An 8,222-nucleotide genomic window follows, 5' to 3' on the forward strand; every position below is an offset into this window, starting at 1 on the left:
GGTTGATCATACCCTGATCCACCGGGAGGCCTGGTCGTGGACCGGGCCGAGGGGGCGTTGATCCCCGGAATACTCTCCAGATAGACTCCAGGTTGTTACAAGGCAAATGTTATGCCTTGACTGCCTTAGACTGTGGGCTACCATAGACTGTGGAGTACCGTAAACTGTGAACTACCGTAGACTACGGTAGACTGTGGACTACCATAGACTGTGGAGTACCGTAAACTGTGAACTACCGTAGACTACGGTAGACTGTGGACTACCATAGACTGTGGAGTACCGTAAACTGTGAACTACCGTAGACTACGGTAGACTGTGGACTACCATAGACTGTGGAGTGCCGTAAACTGTGAACTACCGCAGACTACGGTAGACTGTGAACTACCATAGACTGTAGACTACTATAAATATGACGGTTATGTAAAGTCAGTCGAAATGATGCGGCTGGACAAGTTAATAACTAAAACCGCAAGTTAAAAATAATTCCCTCCAAAAAAAAAAAAATATGGATGCTGACAAATAGGTAAAAAAAAAACACTAAAAAACAAACAAATGGATAATCACATACAAATAAATAATTGCAATAAACAAGGGGGGGGGAATTAAGCAGAGGGTAAAAAAAGAAGCATTAGTGAATGTTAGTTATATTTGATCTCTCAAACAGGGCGGCGTTGCTCAGTGTTAAGTTAATCAACCTTGTAATTAAATCATTACCTTTTTCCCGAAACATTGCCTCGTAAAATTATCGTCAAATGGTAATTATGCATCAATTATTCTTCCCTCACAAAATTATTAAATTTGATATGTGGAGAAAAAAAATAATGGTGCGCGTGTAATCGTGAGAGCTTGTTGGTGTTTGTGTGTGTGTGTGTGTGTGTGTGTGTGTGTGTGTGTGTGTGTGTGTGTGTTCACCTATTTGTGGGTACAGGGGTCGATTCACGGCTTCTGGCACGCCTCTTGGCTGGTCACTACTAGGTCCACTCTCTCCCCCTGCTCCATGAGCGTTATCGTGTACTCACCTAATTGTGGGTGCAGGGGTCGATTCACAGCTTCTGGTGTGTGTGTGTGTGTGTGTGTGTGTGTGTGTGTGTATGTGTTCAAAGTTGCTCTTAAATATCACATTACTCTCTCTCTCTCTCTCTCTCTCTCTCTCTCTCTCTATCTATATATCTCTATATCTATATATATATCTCTCTCTATCTCTCTCTCTCTCTCTCTCTCTCTCTCTCTCTCTCTCTCTCTCTCTCTCTCTCTCTCTCTCTCTCTCTCTCTCTCTCTCTCTCTTTCTCTCTCTCTCTCTCTCTTTTGATCTCCCTTACCTCCTTTTAGCTTCTACCTTCCTCTAAATCTCCTCTGTCTACCTTTACATTCCTTCGCATTTCTACGCTCTCTTCCTCTTCCTCCTCCTCCTCCTCCTCCTCTCTCCCTGTTCAGTGTTCATTTGTCTTCACTCCCTCTCCCTGTGGGCTTCATACACCCCTTGCTTCCCTCTTCCATGTATTGGCAGCTCTCACTCCATCCCATTTTCCATCACTCTTCTTCTTCCTACATCATCTCTTCCTTACGTTGCTGCGGAAAAGGAATTATGTTTCCTTCTGTCTTTAGCTCCTCTCCCCAATTTTCTTCGTCCCTGTCTCCTCCCTTTTCTTGTGTTTCTTACACCTCCCTTTTCCTCGCATCTCTCTTCAATTTCCATCCTTCGGACTTTCTTGTGTGTGTGTGTGTGTAAAGGTGTGTGAGAGAGTGAGAGAGAGAGTTGTATTTAATATACCCCACCATTTTGTAAAAAGTTTCCCTAACCTAGTACTTTCTCTCTCTCTCTCTCTCTCACTCACTCTCTCTCTCACTCTCTCTCTCTCTCTTTTTTTTTTTTAACACAGGGTTTAACAAGGTTAAGGATCCCTAACTTTATTGACAAGCTATTTACAGGTTAAGGATTCCTAACTTTATTGGCAAGCTAAGAGCTGTTACCTACATCAGCTCATTTGAAAGCATTTTAAAGCATTTTTATTGTTATGAGACATACAAGTAGGGAACAGGATGAAGTTGGAGCCATCTGTGGGCCAGCATTTTCATTTGATCAACTGACTTTATCTCGTTGACATCATTATGCTGTACGAATGTGTTCCATACTCGAGTCATCCTGGGTATGTATGATCTCAGATGGAGTGATGTTCTGGAGAAGGGTACAGCCAGAGTGAAGTTGCTGCTTTCTGCCCGTCTTGTGGAATAAAAGCTTGTTTCACGCTGTCCTCGAAGTGGATCCAAGTGTGGTATTTTGACAATATTGGTCTTGTACATAACAGTAAGGCCACCCACATCCCTCCTATGTTGAAGGCTCTGCTGAAATGACAGATCTATCCAGGATCTCTCTCTCTCTCTCTCTCTCTCTCTCTCTCTCTCTCTCTCTCTCTCTCTCTCTCTCTCTCTCTATCTATCTATCTATCTATCTATCTATCTATCTATCTCTCTCACAAACTTTATTATCCCCTGTCTTTCACATTTCTACGCTTTTATTCCTTACATCTCTCAATGGAGAACGTCTTTATCTCCTCTTATTTCCTATCCCTTCTCCTCCCTGGCCTTCTTCGTATTCCATTATTTATTTATCCTTTCACTGTTCTCTCTCATTTTTGTACACGACCCTCTCTCTCTAGTTCGTACTTCATCACCCTTCTCTTTTGATCATTCAAAATATTATTCGCTCTCTTGCATTCTCCCTTGTCACCTTCTTCCTTCCTCTTCCTCCTTCCTTTTTCAGTCCCTCTTACCTCCCCACCCTCCTCTCATCTTCCCTCCCCACCTTGCTCGCTCTACTCTCCTTTAATCTTCTCTTTAGTCTCCACGCCACACACCTGAACACCCTCGCAGGCACTTCTATTACTGCATGAACGACCTTCTCTGAGGTGCACACACACAGAGGCACTCACACACACACACACACACACACACAGAGGTATGATAACGGTCACAGAGCAGGGAGTGACCCAGTAACGACCATTGAAGAGGCGGGGCCAGGAGCTATGAATCGACCCCTACAACCACAATTAGGTGAGGACAACTGGTTGAGTGCATACACACACACCCTAGTTCAACAAACCCGAGTAGATTGACTTTAGATCATAAAGTCATAGCAGTGTGCTGGGAGGTGAGTGTCGGTAGTCCTAGCAGGGTGCTGAGAGGTACAGGGTGTAGGCTAGTTCTACGACCTGTCTTGGACGTGGGAAAACGATATGAGGTTCTTACCTAGGATAAGGAGATGGGTTTTGCTCCTATGAAACTCAAGAATACATGATAGCAGTGCTGCTAGGAAGAATATGAGGCTGTGTGCTTTCGTATGAGTCAAGAATGCATGATATCTGAGTAATGACGTTGGATGAGGTGTAATGCTCCTGCATAATTCGTTTAGCATTATAAATTTAGTTAGCCTTTTTGTAAACAACCAAGTTACAACATGAGTGATATGATAAAAGGCCCTCGAAAACAGCTTACCATTTAAAATTTTAATGGTGAGCTGTTTTCATTTCACGTTACGAGGGTAGTGGAAGCGTTTCTTCGCTTCCTCGGATCAAACCTCGGACCACCTTAGTTTAAAGCAAAAAAAAAAAAATCTAAGAACCCAGCCTCCTGCATAGGGGGACCTTTATGGTACATATTTATAAGAACATAAGAAAGAAGGAACACTGCAGCAGGCCTACTGATCCATGCGAAGCAGGTCTATGTCACCCTCCAGCTTAGCTCAATGACCCACCAAATCATGTTAATTCCACTTAAGGAAGGAGCACGTCATATTTTAGCCTTTTTATTACCGTTACCTATTTTATCTTGAACTTATTTCATTTTGAATCTGTTTTCCTTTGACCCCATTTTAGTGTGAAAGTCGGAGATCAGAACACTGTGTGGGTACCTCTTAGTTCTTGTATGACTCGACACCAACTCCTGACACGAGTGGCTTGCTGAAGAGAAGTTATTCATGCCGTTCGCAGTCCCGGTGGTAGGGAGGGAACCCACGGCTTACACCATGGATTGTTACTCCTGTATCACAAGAGAGTCGGGATTTTCATCAGAAAAAAAATCGAAAATAACATATCTAGATCTTTCTTCAGAACTGTGGAAACATTCCCAGGGTCTCCTTGTTCCAGTACCACCATCCTTTGAAGATGTATTTCTCTTGAATGGCGCAGCATCGGACAGAGAAGCTGCAGAGTTTGCTTATCTGCAGGAAAGGTTTTCCGAAGTTAGTGACGCCAAACTGAACGAAGGTAGCTTCATCGGGCCCCAATTTCGTAAGTTACTAAATGATTTTCATTTAGACGAAAGTCTCCGAAAGGCTGAGCTGTGAGCATGGCGGTATTCAAGGACACTTGCGCACGTTTATTTAGCAGTCATCACTCTTCTACAGAAATTCTGTAGAAGAGTTATTGAGAGCCTATCAGTCTACAAGATTCACTTCCTCCCTTCTAACCTTCACTCTTTCCCACCAAACCTCGGTAAACCATACCACGGGTGGGGTTAGAAACCGCAATCAGAGAATCTCAAAACACCAGACCTCGGTAATGAATACTGTGAATGATTTCCACAAAACATAGCCATCATGGAGAAAAAGTATCAAAGACACCTAACGATCAGTTTGATGGTCGACTACTGCTGGACGCTGGAGAGCCATATTGAACACAAGCCTGAAAAATTATATAAATATATTTGTATGGCTTTATAGTATATATATATATATATATATATATATATATATATATATATATATATATATATATATATATATATATATATATATATGAATATAAAATGTGAATTAGCAAGAACTACGATTTTGGCTTAAATAGCAACGCTCATCTTGCCATATAGGACAAGTGAAAATTTGTGTATGCAATAATTTCGCCAAAATCATTCTGAACCTAACGAACAAAATATATTTGATTGTGTTTGTTTAGTACTAAATTATTGTAAACGTATTTAAAATATAATTTGTTGGGTTTGGCTAAAATAAATTGCTCTTGTTATAATAAGGTTAGGTAAGTTTTCTAACATTCTTTTATGCAAAATTAAAAATTTTTTACATTAACATTAATGAAAAAAAATATATCTTTAAACGTATAAGAGAAAATTTCAGAAAGGACTTAATTTTAAATGAGTTCTTGCTAATTGACCAGTTTTACCATATTCGGCACGACATATTTATATATATATATATATATATATATATATATATATATATATATATATATATATATATATATATATATATATTATATATATATATATATATATATATATATATATTTATCCGCCTTATGGTGAGCATATATACATAACTCCCACAGAGCCACGCAATCCTATAAGAATCAAGCACCCAGCAGAGCTAGGTGTTTTACCTTGATCCGAGGACTTACGGTGGTTTGGGTGCCTCTGAGCTAATTTCATTCTTCTCCTCGTCTGATGTTATTGATTCAATACCACTCGTTTGTGGTTACAATAATACATATACTGCTCGTGAAGGTTAGTACACCAAACGGAGAGTAGAATGAAATTAGCTCAGAAGCATCCTCACCACCATATGTCCTCGGATCAAGGTAAAACACCTAGCTCTGCTGGGTGCTTGATTCTTGTAGGATTGCGTGGTCCTGTGGGTTAGAGCGTCATGTGATTTCTCGCTCACCATGAGGCGGGCCAAAAGAACATGGGTTCGAGCCATCGGCTAGTTGCAGTGTTGTTATATATATATATATATATATATATATATATATATATATATATATATATATATATATATATGTGACTGTTTAGTAACATAAAATCCTGTGATTTTTCAACCTTAAATAGCCTAAATAATGTATATGGGTGTTAAAAAAAATATTAACAACATCGACACCATGCCTAACCCTTCTAGGGTACGGTAGGTGCCTGAGCCCGAGCCTTTAGCTCATAAGACTGTCATTCCCATTAGCCCCCTTGTGGCGGGGATGGCAGACCAGAGAGGCCTAGCTTGTGGCTAGGCCTGGGGACAGTTGGTCCCGAAGATGAGGAGGTACTTGTGCCTCCTCCCATGGGAGACTTAGGTCTCAGACACTCCCTAAAGAGGGAGCCAAGGCCGGGCCACCACTTGGAAAAGGCCCCGGCCGGGAGAATACCGGCTAATCTTTAATAATAATAATAATAATAATATTAACATGGTCAGCTGACCGAAGTTAACTAAAACAAAAAAACCCAGTTCGGTTTTTGAACCGGATAAAAAGTTGAATTTTGTTGGCTATATTACTTTTACTTCATATCTATTCTACATTTACCAATTTTACATTAAAAATGTCTGGCCTGTCTCTATTTCACCTATATTTTCTCCCTTTACTTATTTTAGACTTTATGCAAGAAAATATCCGTAGAGGAAGAAGAACACTTGCCAGCTGTTGAATAAAACATGGGAGGGAAGGTCTTATCCTATATCAGGTTGCCTCTCTGAAGGAGGGTGGGAGTTCAGGTTACGTTTTATATGGGAACGGGAGAGTGATGGAGTGAATGTGGGAGTGGGTGAGAGTGGGAGTGTGTGTGTGTGTGTGTGCGGGGGACAAGGTATCTGAGTAGGCTTGTACGTAAATTTTAGTGAACAGTATCAGGTACAGCATTAAACTAGAGTTACTTGTAAGTTATTTTGTAATGGGGAAGTTTCCTATCTATTGGACATTATCTATTTTCTGTGAGGACGTGTTTCATATGCACGTCAGGAGAGTCACGGACGATCCCAAAAGACGTGAAGTCTTTCAGAAGCGAAAAACAAGAGTGAAACTACTGATATCTACCCGTTCTCAGTATATTCTCTCTCTCTTTTTTTTTTTTTTTTTTTACACAGGGTTTGACAAGGTTAAGGATCCCTAGCTTTATTGACAAGCTATTTACAGGTTAAGGATTCCTAACTTTATTGGCAAGCTAAGAGCTGTTACCTACATCAGCTCATTTAAAAGCATTTTTATTGTTATGAGACATACAAGTAGGGAACAGGATGAAGTTGGAGCCATCTGTGGGCCAGCATTTTCATTTGATCAGCTGACTTTATCTCGTTGACATCATTATGCTGTACGAATGTGTTCCATACTCGAGTCATCCTGGGTATATATGATCTCAGATGGAGTGATGTTCTGGAGAAGGGTACAGCCAGAGTGAAGTTGCTGCTTTCTGCCCGTCTTGTGGCATAAAATCTTGTTTCACGCTGTCCTCGAAGTGGATCCAAGTGTGGTACTTTGACAATATTGGCCTTGTACATAACAGTAAGACCACCCACATCCCTCCTGTGTTGAAGGCTCTGCTGAAATGACAGATCTATCCAGGATGGGTCCAGGCGAGAAATGAGACGTCTTGCTCTGTTCTCTACTCTGTCAAGCAGTCGCAGATGGGAGGGTGGGGGCCGCAGGCAAACCAAGAAAGTGGAGCATACTCAAGGTGTGAGCGTACTTGTGCCTCGTACAGAATCTTGCAACCCCTACTGTCAAACAGATGCGAGATACGGCGGCGTGCTGCAAGGTTCCTCTCTCTCTCTCTCTCTCTCTCTCTCTCTCTCTCTCTCTCTCTCTCTCTCTCTCTCTCTCTCTCTCTCTCTCTCTCTCTCTCTCTCTCTCTCTCTCTCTCTCTCTCTCCCTATCTCTCTCTCTCTCTCTCTCTCTCTCTCTCTCTCTCTCTCTCTCTCTCTCTCTCTCTCTAGGTGAGGTTAGGGACATTAAAAACTTTTGCGTTATACATGAAAAAGTCGGTAACGTTTCCTCGACTTCACGTCTTGGTTGGAATATAAAGTCCCATCACGAAAGGTCCCATCACGAGAGGTCCCATCACGAGAGGTCCCATCACGAGAGGTCCCATCACGAGAGGTCCCATCACGAGAGATCCAATCACGAGAGGTCCCATCATGTGAGGTCCCATCATGTGAGGTCCCACCACAAGAGGTCCCATCACAAGAGGTCTCATCACGTGAGGTCCCATCACAAGAGGTCCCATCACGTGAGGTCCCATCACGAGAAGTCCCCTTCTCCCCGTCCTCGCGTGGTCTTCTCTGATCCCAGCAGCGAGATGAGTCCCCAGCTTGTCCTCCCTGAGCTCAGTTCTCGTGCGATACTTTTGTCTGAGTACAATATTTTTCTTTGTACCTTTCCTCTCTTCTCTCTTACTTATCCTCATCCTCCTCTTCTTTTTATTTTCTTTATTTTCAGTCTCCATTCCTTTTC

Source organism: Cherax quadricarinatus, chromosome 51 (genome assembly GCF_038502225.1).
Source record: "Cherax quadricarinatus isolate ZL_2023a chromosome 51, ASM3850222v1, whole genome shotgun sequence".
NCBI lineage: Eukaryota > Metazoa > Arthropoda > Malacostraca > Decapoda > Parastacidae > Cherax > Cherax quadricarinatus.